Below are 13466 nucleotides of genomic sequence, written 5' to 3'. Positions count from 1 at the left end.
ATGAGTTGCACCTTGATTATTCCCTAAATTAAACTGCGACTCACGGCTCAAATCGAATTTCGCTTGTTTTTCGCTTGATGGTGGTGTGCGCACGGATGGACGCGGACGGACATTGGGAGGTCCTAAGGTACTCCGCACCGTTACAGGCGAGGGAGTGAGCCGTTTGACTCTCGGGTTGCGACTCACGGTCGTAGCCCAATTGGTAAAACGACTGACACTAACTCTGTCTGATCTACCAGGCACGGGCTCGAATCTTGCCGGTGCCTGTGTGATTTTTTGCGATTGTAAATGCTATGCGCACGGACGCGGACGGACAATGTGCGGTCCTAAGGTACTCCGCACCTAAAAAGAGAAGCTGGATGCGTCGCGTTCCGTCACACTGCGTCCCAGTATCGCCTGTCCGTGTCTGTCGTGTGAAACATCCAGTCTTTCGTTTTTAATTCGGAAGTACGAAATATTATTCCTAGTCGCCGAAATTCCAGCACAACAATTTAATTATTACTGATGTGAAAACGTGCTCGTAATAAGTATGTTGTATTGAATGAGCAAATCTGAAATACGCCATAATGTCGCGAAGCTCCGTTGAATTTGCTTTTTTCTTTTTCAACTACTCCGTCGGTCGCCAAGGCCCCGTTGTTCTGCTCCTTTGGCGTGCCGACCGAACGGTAGACGCGGCTGTTATGGTAAGCCATCGGTCCGGTTGGGTTACAGCGCGGCAGCGGCATTCCATGCCTCCCGAGGCGTCTGCACTGGCCGCTTTCGGGCTCCGGGCCCTCGCTGTAGTTCAAACGACCTTTCTGTCCTTTCCACTGTTTACGTTAGTGTGTTTTGTCTGAACTACTTTCTTAACGTGAACAATTCTCCAAGCGAGCGTTTTCAAGCTCGAACTTTCTGTCTGCGTGTAATTGGTCCTTTTCTCTTTGGCGGGAACATGGCTGACTGCATGAGTTAAGAAGCGTCTCCCCGATTGGCTGCAGAAAGTGGGGCCAGAATGCGCTTTGTTTCCCACGAGTCCTATTGAGGGGAATATAATACCGCTGTCACACGGGCACTTTCAATCGCGATTGCGTTGATTCGGATTGAGCTCAACCCAGATCGGGCGCTGGTACACGGCAGTTTCAATCGCGAACGAGCCCGATCCTGCTCGAACTCAATCCTGGTTCCCCAAGCGCGATTGAGGCTTCCAAGCGCGATCGAACGAAAGCGGTGATACTGTCGTCCCCGCTGAGTAATGGCACAGAAGGTGAAAATTTCAACTAACGCCACAAATTGTATCAAAATAACTTGACCCAAATAAGCGTGCAGTAACATTTATATAGTTACGTATACCTACGACCGCGCAATGTTACCAGACGCCGGCCGCGAAGTACATTTTTGGCGCCATCTGGCATACGTGAGTGCAACCGGTAAAACTTCAAAATCGGGATTGAAACGTACCGTGTCACAGCGGCGGTGCATCGAGCGCGCTCGAAAAGTCAATCGCGCTTCGCTTCAATCCGGATTGAAAGTGCCCGTGTGACAGGGGTATAACGCCGCTCAGCTGGCTGTTAGGATGGCGGCCTGCACCAGAGACTCACTCGAGAAACGCTGCCGCCTGTCTCAGGCCCTTTCGCCGGGAGACTGCGATCCAGTCAGCCATGCCCCGTTAAGTATTCTTGTTTTCTTTATTTTAAATGCAGAGCATTTCTTTAACTCACGATGTCACCCGGCGTTGGCGTGCCTCGGCGTCCGCAACAGCCGTTCCAGGTGCGCCCTCTCCCCCACTCCTCCTCGCCTGCTCTCCGCTGCTCCTCGCGTGTTCTCTGCGTGCTCGGATCGCGTTCAGCCAAAGGTGGGGCGCGCATGCGTCGTAGTTTGGCGCGGGAGCAACAACAGTTGTGGCGTGATCGTGACGTAGTCGTGACGTGGTCGTGGCGCGGTCGTGCCGTGATGGGGCGGTTCTCGGCGTTCGCTCTCGCTGTCAATTTCTTTCGAACCAGATAAAATCGGGTATGTGCGCCCCCCGAAAATGCTCTGCATTTGACCGTGCCCCTCGCGAGGGGGATGTTTTTGTACATAGACACAAGAAGCTTGGGAGGGCCAAATGGTATAGTTTGAATGAATAGAATAATTGAAAATAGTGAAGTTCATTTCTAATCTCCTCGCGTGTGGCGCTGTAGCGCGCTGCCCTTTAGGCGACGCCAGCTGAGGTTTCTTCTTTTTTTTTTCTTATTTGATGTAATAAATGTATTCGTTCAAATTTGTATGTGTTAAAGATCTGCCAATGTCATCAGTAAATTAAATCAGTTAACCTTAAAACTTCTTCAACGTCTCGGCTGCTTCACCGCTCGACCATTATGCTACCGTAGCGGCAGTTATTGGCCAAATTTCGTGGTTACAATAAACAAGTTTATTCGGCAGAAAAAATAACAGGGAAGAAAGACGACTAGGCCACACCCGGAACTTATAAACTATAATGAGATTCATGTCGCCTTAGGTTTCTATAGGTGTCGAATGTATGGAGTCCTTATCATTTGGTACCGTAGGAACGGGAGAAGACAGGGAGTGCCTCCCCCTTCGCATACTCTTAATAAACATGTTTTGCCCCTGTCTGTCTCGCCGCTACAGTTGATGACCAAATTATTTTAAACGGAACATTGCATGTTCACCACCGCTGCATGTCGTCTTGCCAACAGAGGCGCTGCCAGAGGTTGCAAGGTTTTCATCCTATTGGGGAAGGCGAAATTAACCACTAGAAATTGATAACTGAACGATTGTCGAATCGGTACGAATCGGTACGATGATCGGTTAGCTTTATTGTTAATAAACCAATAATGATCCACATAAACCAGTGCTCGCGGTAAAGGTATGACATTAAGCAATACTGCTGAAAGGATTCAACAACACTGAAATTTGTTCTTGCTTATTTGCAGGTGGTACTGCGGTTACCAGGCTGTACTCATAAAGTAATACAATGTTTCCGAAAGGAATCTTTGGGTAATATTAGTTGTGCTTATAAAGCAGTTACGCACTCATCTCACCTCAGCACAAAGTATTCAAAAAGTTACAATTTTTAGCGTGTGAGCATCACCCACGCATTACTTGGCTCACTTGGCCAGAATCTGTTAAGAAAATTCCAATTGCGTGCATGTAGCCAGGTACCTGTCATCAAAATTAGAATTGGCTGCATGCAGCCAGAAACTTGTTCCCAGAAATACCCAGTGCCTGCGAGCAGGGATATGCGGTGGCCTGACGTTCCGAACGGCGTGCGACGGCATGACGTCTCAATTGTGTACGCAAAACCCCGTCGTTAAAGGAGCCATGAAGAGAAAACACAAGTTTGGTTCATTCGAAAGATTGCCTCGTTAGAACCATACTGACACCACTTTTAACACAAACTTCGCTCAAATGAGCTACATAATTAGGAAAAAAGGGAATGACCATGCGACCCACCAGCTCATTTCCCGCAACAGAACCTATGATGTCACACGAGAATGCTCTGCGATTGGCGGAGGCCGGCAAAAGCAAACGCAAGTTAGGCACGGCTTACCAGTTTGCATAGTGAGCTATATGCCCGTTAAACATACTGCACATTCCTTTTATGACACTAAGAACGGTGGAGTAAACGGTTGAAGTTCCGAATAAAAACGCAAGCGTGTATGCCAATGCGTACAAAACTACCGCTAGCCGAACTCGACATCTCGCGGTCGCCGCCATAGAGTTTCTAGTGAGAAACTCTATGGTCGCCACCGTCGCGCAGACGAATTTCCGGGTTCGAGGCTCTTCGGGGCCAACGAACCGTCCCAGCACGCACAGCCGCGACCTTGCTTGGTATCGTAATCCCTTCACAGGAGGTTGGCCGTCATATCGCCAGCCAGCAAAGGTAAAAATAGAAACGAGGGGAGTAAGGAACCGCAAGCAGCGACGAGATAGTCACAGTCGTCGCAGAAGTTTCGGAATGGTGTTGGCTTGCTGCTGTCGTTACGAGCTCGTTTCCAGTTTACAACCACTGAAAACTTCAGTTTGTTCGAGTACTTTACAATGAAATTTAGTTGCTGCGTTTTGAAATGCCCATGTAGTACGGGGAAATCGTCGAGGGAGAGCGACATCCCCGCCGTTGAGGAGATCTCCTTTCATGTGCTGCCCAACGACGAACCTCGGCGAAGCAAGTGGCTACGTTTTGTGAATTTGGAAACGGAGGAGAAAGAGAGCTAAAGGAAGTACGAGTGTGCTCGCTTCATTTCCGAAGAAGTGATTACGGCAGGGACCCTTACGTTAGCTCACTCCTGGGACATGCTGGCGCTCGTAGCCGACTTCGTCAAATCGCCGTCAAAGCGCTCTGACCTTGGGGGAAAAAATGCCGTACACACCGCGCATTGACGCTCGTATCTTTCTGGTCGGAGCAGAGAGCTCGCGCGAACGGCTTTCCATACACGACACCGGCCAACTGGCATAAGCGATACTGCTACTGAAATTGAACTATTATTAACCGTAATAAAAATACGGCACATACGTACCAGTCTGTATTCGTCCGTCGCGACGGGGCTGACGAGGCAGCGGTGCCGACGGCTGGGCGTTCGTCTGTTGTGGCTATCGCGGAATGGTCGCTTTCCGGTCCATCCGCGTATCCCACAACTCCTGCCGCTCGTGCACTTAGAAGCATTGAGCGTTCAAGTGGTGTGAGGTTGTTAAATGCAAGCCCGAGCTTCTCGGCGAGAGTTTTGTTGTCCGGATCAGGCGATTCCATGACTAGGGCTGCGGGTGCACTAGGTTTTACTAGTATTTTTAAAATGACCGCCGTCTCGGTTTCCGGTTCCTGTTTGATTCCCGCGTGTGGGTGCTGTATGGAGTCGACATACTAAGTATCTGTTTCATGGACCGGCTCGTATGACGCCATTGTTCACGTCACGAAATGTGCAATTTAGCGGGAGATTTAAAATTTTGGATTAAATTGCCTTATTTCTCAGTGAATAAAGCATGATTTGCTTCCGGGAAAGCGCTTAGGGTACTATGAAACACCTAATCTTTCGAATAAAACAAACTTTTGTTTTCTCTTCATGGCTCCTTTGAGCCTAACGTCACGCCATCAGGTCTAACGTTGCTAGCCGGTGCCCGCAGCTTGACGTGCAATTGGTCTGAAGTTGCTTAGCACGCTGTTTGGCTCAACACGTAAGGTCACCGACGTTAATGCTAAATATAGGCCTAAAACAGGAACATTACGCTGGATTTGTCAGCGACGACGACAGCAGCCATAAGAAGCTCATGGCCAATTCATCAATTCCCATTTTGATGTGACATCAACAATATATCCAACAACAATTCTCATATGCACCATACTCAAGGGAATTGGTCAATGACAACTGCTTTGAAAATATAACAGCCAATTCACAGTTTTAATTTGGCTGCGACGTTAAGATGCCAACAAACATTTCTCATTTACACACTCAGGGGGATCGGCCAGTGATGATGAGAGCAGTTGTCAGAGGTTCGTGGTCGATTCCGCAATTCCCATTGGTTGCAAAGTCAAAATACCCACACGTACACATTCGCTTTCACAACTCACACACTCTCACATGAAAGAAACCTTATGTGCCCCCAAAACATTTTGACTGTTCCTTTAGGTATTACTACAAATCAGCTGTTATGTGCCTCATTTACGCGCCGCTGATTCACGCGTTCGAGCGCAAAGTGATTATTGTTGCGCAGCGGCGGAAACAACGCCTCTCCACCTGCGACCAAGAAGCGGACAGAGTAGGTATGCCCGCTGGTAAAACCAACATCAGAAGCTAAGTGTACCTGGACAAATAAATATACAGAAAGATATTTAATCACCAGTACCAAGACACGTGGACAAGGCAGCCTACCAAAGAAGAAGAAAAGCAAGAATTGGATATCTAGAAAGAAAACTTCAATAAGACCCTAACACAGTCTACACTGACGCAGCAATGCAGGAAAACAACCGCAATGCTTGGACAACTGTCATAGACTCTAACATGGATAACATAATAGATTGTTCGACTATCAAGCACACGAATTCCCAGGAAGCGGAGGCCGGAACAATAGCCCCAGCTTTGCTTTAGTAGAGATGCAAAAATAGAGTCTACACATAATTACGGAGTCTAAACAAGCACGCTACGACTTCGTTACAGTAAGAATACCACGAATGGCAGCAAACTTGCGGAACAAGGTCAAGGGAAGACCTGATTAAACCCGCTGGTTGATCTGGACTCCCGGGCACGGAGAACTTGTGGGAAACGAAGCGGCTAACACCCCTGCCTGTAAGTTGGCAAACCGGGCGGGTGACACCACGCAGCTCGTCACCCGACTTGTCATCCCACGGCAAATTGACGTGGAAAAGAACCTCACATGCCGAAAAATTCTAACCCCGCTGTTATTGCGAAAAGATCGCAAGGGAACCGGACAAGAAGCATGTTTTCATCGACGCAGCCAAGAACGGCAACACATGTGGGATTGCTAACGTGACCACCAAAGGCGAAGAAAACACTGATCTCCAGAACTGCCACACAATGGAGAAGACAGACATTCTCGCCATAGCCATCGCAGAATCTACCCTAGTAGAGTCACCAATATTTACACCGATTAGAAAAAAGCACGCCTTCTTTTGGGCCAAAACACCAGCCATCCAAGCGCCCTACCGCTTTCTTCTGCCATCAAAGAACCAGTTAGGGCGCACTGTATTCCTGGGCACACTGATATTCGTGGAATACAGGAGTTGACCTGTTCGCCCACGAAGCACTTCTTCAGGCTCCCGACATCATTCAGCAAGTCCAGGACCCTAATCCTGCTTCCCTCACATTCAGGACCCATTTATACGATACGAGGCTTTGTCGTCACTTCACCCCAGACTGACCCGGAAGGAACAAGGAGCCCTTCGACAAACACAGACAAACACGCTCCTAATGCCAGTTAGACTTCATAACAGCAGAAACAATAAAGACCCGCCGCTGTGGCCCAGTGGCTAAGGCGTTCTGCTGCTGAGACCAAGGACGCGGGTTGGATTCCCGGCTGCGGCGGCCGCTTTTCCGAAGGAGGCGAAAAGAGAAAACACCCGTGTGTTCCGAGATTGCGGCGCACGTTAAAGATGCCCAGATGGTGAAAATTAATCCGGAGCCCTCAACTACATCGCGCTTCATCGCCTGTGTAGCGTCGGCGCATTAAACCCCACAATCAATCAAGAAACAATAAAGACACCCCTCCCAAACTGTGCATGCTGTGCAGTACCGCAGGATCAAACCCATATTCTGTTGACTGCCCAAACAGCTAGCCATTTAGAGCACACCACACTAGAGAGTGGCTGACCAAGTTGCTTGCTGGTTTTGGCAAAACCTGCAAGCAATTTGGAGAAGCAGGAGCCTGGCGCGCCTCATCATGACGGCCACCATGAGATGCCTGTAATGAGGAGGCTCTTAAGCCTACGGCCACCCACTTTCCCTTTCCGTTTCCAATCAGAGTAAGGTATTTCCTCTCTCTCTCTCTCTCTCTCTCTCTCTCTCTTGCTCCCGACTTCTCGATGGCTGCGGGGAAAGACTTAGAAGCGCCCAGGTCAGCCAGGGCACTATACTCGTCCCTTCACAACGAACTAAACGCAATGGAAGCCATTCTACACACATCCGCATCCTTCACACAAATGCATCTTGAAGACAGATACAAATACTTCCCAAAACCTCCAGAGATATATATCCTCATGTACCCTGGAAACGTCTGCTTAGAAGGTTAAAATGTTCAACGCCCAGCAGCAGTCCTCCACTATACACTATACCACATCATATGGGAGGGTTACAGAAACTGGCATACATACAAAGCACCAGACGACCAGAGCTGATTGAGAGCGCAAGAAAAAAAATCTACGTTACTTCGACGCCCAGGGAGTCTTTGGAATGGAGATGCCGCTTGCTGCATTTGCTATTTTCGCTTTCTAAGCACTGAATACCAGCAGAGAGAGCGATACCTTTGTCGAGTGACAAATAGGGGGAGTTTGGAAAAAGGGGTAAACACATGGTAGGGAGCTCAAAGGTGTAACGAAAGGTCCAGGGCCCCAGATGTGCAGCTCTTTTTCTTGCCCTCTCAATCAGGTCACGCTGATCTTGACGTACCGAGCTGTTAAAATCTGCCTCCCATGTCTCTATAGAAGGGGAATGTGTAATGTTTAGGTTGTTCTCCCTAAGTATACCCTTGGAGATGGTGAGCTTGCGTGGATGAGGGTGGATTTTCCACCGCATTCAGCACGTTTTCAAGTTAACGTGATTTTTACCACCAAACATCTTCGCCCGATGAGATTTGTAGACATACGTGCTGGTTTATCTTGCGCAGGGTTTGCGATTCTTCGGCATTGAGACTCCGTTTTAGCACGGGGAAGGACCGTTTTGGACCGTTCTCAAAATTTATCAGGGGACGGGGGGAGCGTGGTCAAGCATACTGTCAGGTTCTTAGTCGAAGCGAAGTAATAGAGAAAAGGACCAGGAATAACTGCGTTTACGTACCGGTCAACCGACGGCAGACACACGGAACAAAGACACGTATCACCAAAAAGAGCACAGCTTAACCATCCGGAAGAGACTATACAAAAGTTCGAACACAGCGCACGGCTTACAGTTTCATGAGTCCCGTCGCACGGTCAGTCCGGGTAAGGCGTGGCGGCGTCGGTGTGGGCCAGTCGCGGCATGGGTTGTTGGTGGGGGCCCGATCACGTATGGACGCCCCCTGTGGTGCACCGTGTTCCAGGCTCTCGCGGTTGAAGAGAACGCGGCCCTCGTGGACGCACGGTCGACCCCTCCCGATGCTGGAGTTGATGACAGGCGGATGGTAGGTGCGGATGTCACTCGTCGATGCTCGCCGCTACACGCTCGGGTCCGAACGCCCGACAGCCATGTATCTCCGCAGCATCCCACACACCTCTTCTTCTTCCCCGTCACCGCATCCCCTCCGTAGTTGCTGACATCTTCTCATTCGATGCTTGGCAAGACGACGATGATGATGTTGGAGACGCCGATGATGATGTTCGGGGAGTTTGGAGCATATCCCGTAGAGGGCATCTTCATTATCGTTTTCACTTCACCTCGTGACACATACACGGGGACGCCCGCTTTAGAAGCACTGAGAAAGAAAATCTTGTGGTAGTTGCGGCTGCAGTTAGCACGGTATGTGAGTTCGCGTGCTTCTTGTTCGGCTGCTTCGTTTCCTTCAACACCATAGTGTCCCGGTGTCTATGTGACCCTGTGAACTTTCTTCATTGTGGTTGGGAGAATCTTTGTGGAACTTTTAGATATTCTGCCTGCAGCCAACAGTCTGACCTTTTGAGGGTCTGTAATGATGTTTATGCTTCTAGTGGATAGTCCCGCTAGTTGAATTGCCTAAAGGATGACTGTAACTTTACTTCTTCCGTTCCAGTGTGTAAGAGGGTCACGCAGGCGCGAAGATTGCCAGAGTAGTCAACTACAATTCCAGTGCGCAGGATTTTGGCCGCCGCTACTGCAGGTTGGTGGTGGCGATGGCGGCGGACACGGCCACGGGCACGGGCACGGCGACGGCGTTGTAACCGAGCGAGCGACGACAGAAAGAGAACTGCAAAGGAAAGTGTGTCGAAAGGGTTCGAAGGAGGCCAGTATGCTGTGCTCGCATGAGACGCTTGTCTGTGCGACGCTTGGCGAAAGGGTGAAGGGGAGGCGTACGCGTGACGATGACGTGCGTTCATTTCCTAAGACGCAGTTCACGGTCCCTTCCTGAGTCGCACTTCGCGCCGCTTACGCAGAGGCTCACAAGCGCTGTCGTCGAGAGAACCCGCGAGTTAGTGCTGCCTCAGCGATGATGTGCGTTCGCTTCCTAAGACTCAGTTCGCTTGCTAAGTAAGGCTCACAAATTTCGCATTAGGGAGTGTCGTAATCGCCAGCCCCATTGCTTGCCTTGCTACTGAATAAGTAGGTCCCAGCGTCTTCTGCATACTGTGTTTCAATGGTTTTGAAACTTCCCTTGAAGGAATTTCATCCTGGCTTTCCGCTTACGCTTCTGAATGTTTTTCTGTTCGGGAGAGTTTTTATGGGGAATGTTACAATCCAGTGCGCCGCTACCCTTTTCACGCGCGCTGCAAGCTTCGTGTAGTGCACCTGTGCCTTGCGGAAAGCCCGCATTCCACAAAAAAACGTGTTGACACAGGCCCCGCCAGCGATAACGCCAGCCGCGGCTGTTGCAAAACCCAAAACACACTGTTCTTCGTTTCCAGACGTGCACCTGCAAAGCGGGCGCCGCAGCTGAGATCTCTCCCCTCTCTCTCAGACTCAACGGGCGCCGCTACTGCCGGCCGTCACGAACTCGGGAAAGAGTGTTGTGTGTGTCTGCATTATTTTCGGGCCGTGTAAGCAGAAGCACTGGGATAGGCCCACAGCCATTACGGCTTCTGTGTATAAAACCCACCCTCTTGGTGGATAGATTCAGTTCGTTTTGCAGCCGCGAATCCATGCTGTCGCCTTGTCGAGACATGCTGTAAGCTCGCCGGGAAGGGCATTGTTACTGTTTTGCTTCGGCTAATCTTCCGCCATGCAGTAAACCGGTTGAGTTTGCCGTCGGCTTCTTGTCGTCATCACCAAGGCAGCAACTTTAGCTGGTCGCTCGACCACCACGCTACCACGCATGAGTTTGCCTTCGGCTTCGTAATTGTCGTCATCACCAAGGCAGCAACTTTAGCGGGCCGTTCGACCACCACGCTACCACGCTCGACCACCACGCCATCACGCTACCACGCATCGGAACCCTGTTCGCGAACGCGTTCCCGAATGTAACAGGAGTCACTGCGTAGCTGACATGCCCAGCATGTCGCCCAGTAGTTTCTTCTCCAGAGGGTTCCTATCGTCCGTACGATGGTACATCCCCATTTTGTTGTCCCAAGCTGCACCCTTTGTGCTAGAAGACTGATTTATCTGATTTTTTAGAGGCGCTATAAAGACCCACTTTGAGGACCTTTTCGTTGACCGTGGAAATCGGGAGTTTGTCTTGGTGATGGTGATTATTTATGGTTTTTTTTGTGCGTGTGTGAGTCAGTGCGTGTGTGAGTCATATCGCACGGCAGTCCGTGCTATATGAGGCTCATGATGAGTGCCTGCACGAGCCTTATCATTTGTTCTTTTCTCATTCCTTTCCTTCCCTTAGTTAGGTATTTAAAATGTAGGCGAATCGCTTAAAGATTTTCTGTAATTTGGCGGTAGTGATATCGGCTCTGTCGCTTCTATGCTGGGTTGTTGCGAGGATTCTTACGTAACTGTTCTGTGGGATGATTAGAGACCGGAAATTTAGGCAAAACACCTATTTTTCCCTTGAGTTCCTATCAAGCATATTTAACATATAAGCATGAACTAAGGGAAGGGAGCATGGCATTCTAAGCAATAGTTTATTGTGTCCATATATGCCTATGTTGACTATATGGTCTTTTTATGGCCTAATTTGGCTATATGGGCCTATATGGGCTTTTTAGCCCCTAAAAATGACTTTTTGTGTTCGATATGTCGTTTTTGGTTTTTCGAGTCGATGGTCTGCAAGGACTGTTCTCGCTTCAGAAGCCCGCATCGGGTTGTTCGTCGCACCCCGTTGGCAAGAAAAATCCGCCAGCCGTGCCAAACAAGCCGAGAAACGCAAACCATGCACGAGCCACCACCACATCGACCTCGCCACATCGGGCGAGCCTCCAGAGTCCCCTACGCAGCGACACCGCAGCCAACCTCCCCGATGTCACCCCTGTCCACACGAGCGGTTCTGTTCTATGTCCTTCTGACGCGCTGTGTCCGCGGACTAACGGCGAAAACGTTTGCCCATGTGCCCTATTCATTAATAACGCAATAAAAAATGAAAAAAAAAAAAATGAACGTGACACGGCCGCGTACATGCCACTCAAAGTCAAAGACGCCTCCTAGGTGAAAACGACGTGCAAATCTCACACGTCAATTGTTTAAGGTGACGCTACGAACACGCGCAGAGCACTACACCGTGGTGCAGAGTCATCCGCCGATCACGGGTACACCGCCGGACGGCAAAATGAAGCACGTGCAGGGTGAACAAGCAACGAGAAGCGCAGCTTGTAGGGATGAGCATCTGGGCACTTTTGATTGATTGTAGGGTTTAACGCGCCGAAGCAACGCAGGCGATGAGGCGCGCCGTAGTGGAGGGCTCCGGATTAATTTTGACCACCTGGGGATCTTTAACGTGCGCTGAAATCTCGTACACACGGGCGTTTTTGCTTTTCGCCTCCATCAGAAAAGCGGCCGCCGCGGCCGGGAATCGAACCCGCGACCTCGTGCTCAGCAGCGCAACGCCTTAGCCACTGAGCCACCGCGGCGGGTATCTGGGCACTTTTGAAGTTATCCAGTCGTGACAGCCTGCCGCGGCATTTGCCGTGCCCGGTAACGTTCAAGGGATTTGGAAACCTAGCAACAAGAAAATTAGTTGCAAAGAATGTTGCGCGCTGTGTAATATTGATAATCAGTGTATAGACATAGTTTCTGAATGGTGTTATTCCCGCAGCTTCCCTTGTCATCTGCTTCTGAAGAACAGAATAGCTCAGTAATTTGTACAGAATTATTGCACTTCCCACTACTATCCATGTGATTCATCGGGCCTGTATAATATCTGCAGTTAAGATCTTTTTCCGTCTGCAATTGCGTCTTCAAGCAGTAGTTACCGTTTGTGCCTCTTCGAGCCAGAGCCCGTTGTTACCCCTGAAAAAACTCGGATAAGGTTGGAAAACTTCTGCAAATACACTCACCGGTGGTACTAACAGCATTGCAGACGACAAAAGCGTCGCAGACGAAATTATTTACACCACCATACACTTCAGCGTGACTTCACACATCCGTGGGCTTATTTCACAAGCTTACCAGAAAGCATTTCCGCCGCTAAGAGCTTGGGCGCTGCTCTGACTTAGAATGATGGGCTGATTTCGAAGGTCCAGGACAGTTCCGCCGCCATACCCAAAGGTCCGGTTCCCCATAGAGCCATTCCTGTCTGACAATTTGCCATTCTGTCTGACATAAAATTACTGGATTCTCTGTGCTAAAAGAACTGCCGAAGGTTGCGCGCACGAAATATTCTGATATGCCAGATGGAATCAGATCATGGAGCGTCCTGAAGTACAAGCACGCTCCCCGAACTTCAGTGAACGTTGAGTGTTGTTTTTTTTTTCGCATAGAGTTATCGACTGAATTGAGGTACAACTTCCAGCCGCAAATCATTGAGATGGGTCTCGCTTATCATTGTTTTTAAGCTTTCCTTTTGTTGTTGAAGCACCCCGTGGTGGTGGTGGTGGTGGTTGTTGTTGTGTAGGATCAGGCGGGGTTAGCCTGGCTGGATATGCCGGCAATTGCTCCGCCCAAGCTCCTCCTAATTAGTCAATGGTAGTGTCCTTTCACCACGAGTTTGCCAGTTCTGTCTCCTGAAGGATGCTTGGTAGAAGGCGCGACACGACTCCGCGCAGCATCCAATGACCC

This window comes from Haemaphysalis longicornis, unplaced genomic scaffold, assembly GCF_048455015.1.
Source record: "Haemaphysalis longicornis isolate Haplotype H1 unplaced genomic scaffold, Haemaphysalis longicornis Haplotype H1 scaffold_1, whole genome shotgun sequence".
In the NCBI taxonomy this organism is placed as follows: Eukaryota; Metazoa; Arthropoda; class Arachnida; order Ixodida; family Ixodidae; genus Haemaphysalis; species Haemaphysalis longicornis.
The sequence above is the reverse complement of the archived record's forward strand: the minus strand, read 5'-3'. Positions refer to the sequence as shown.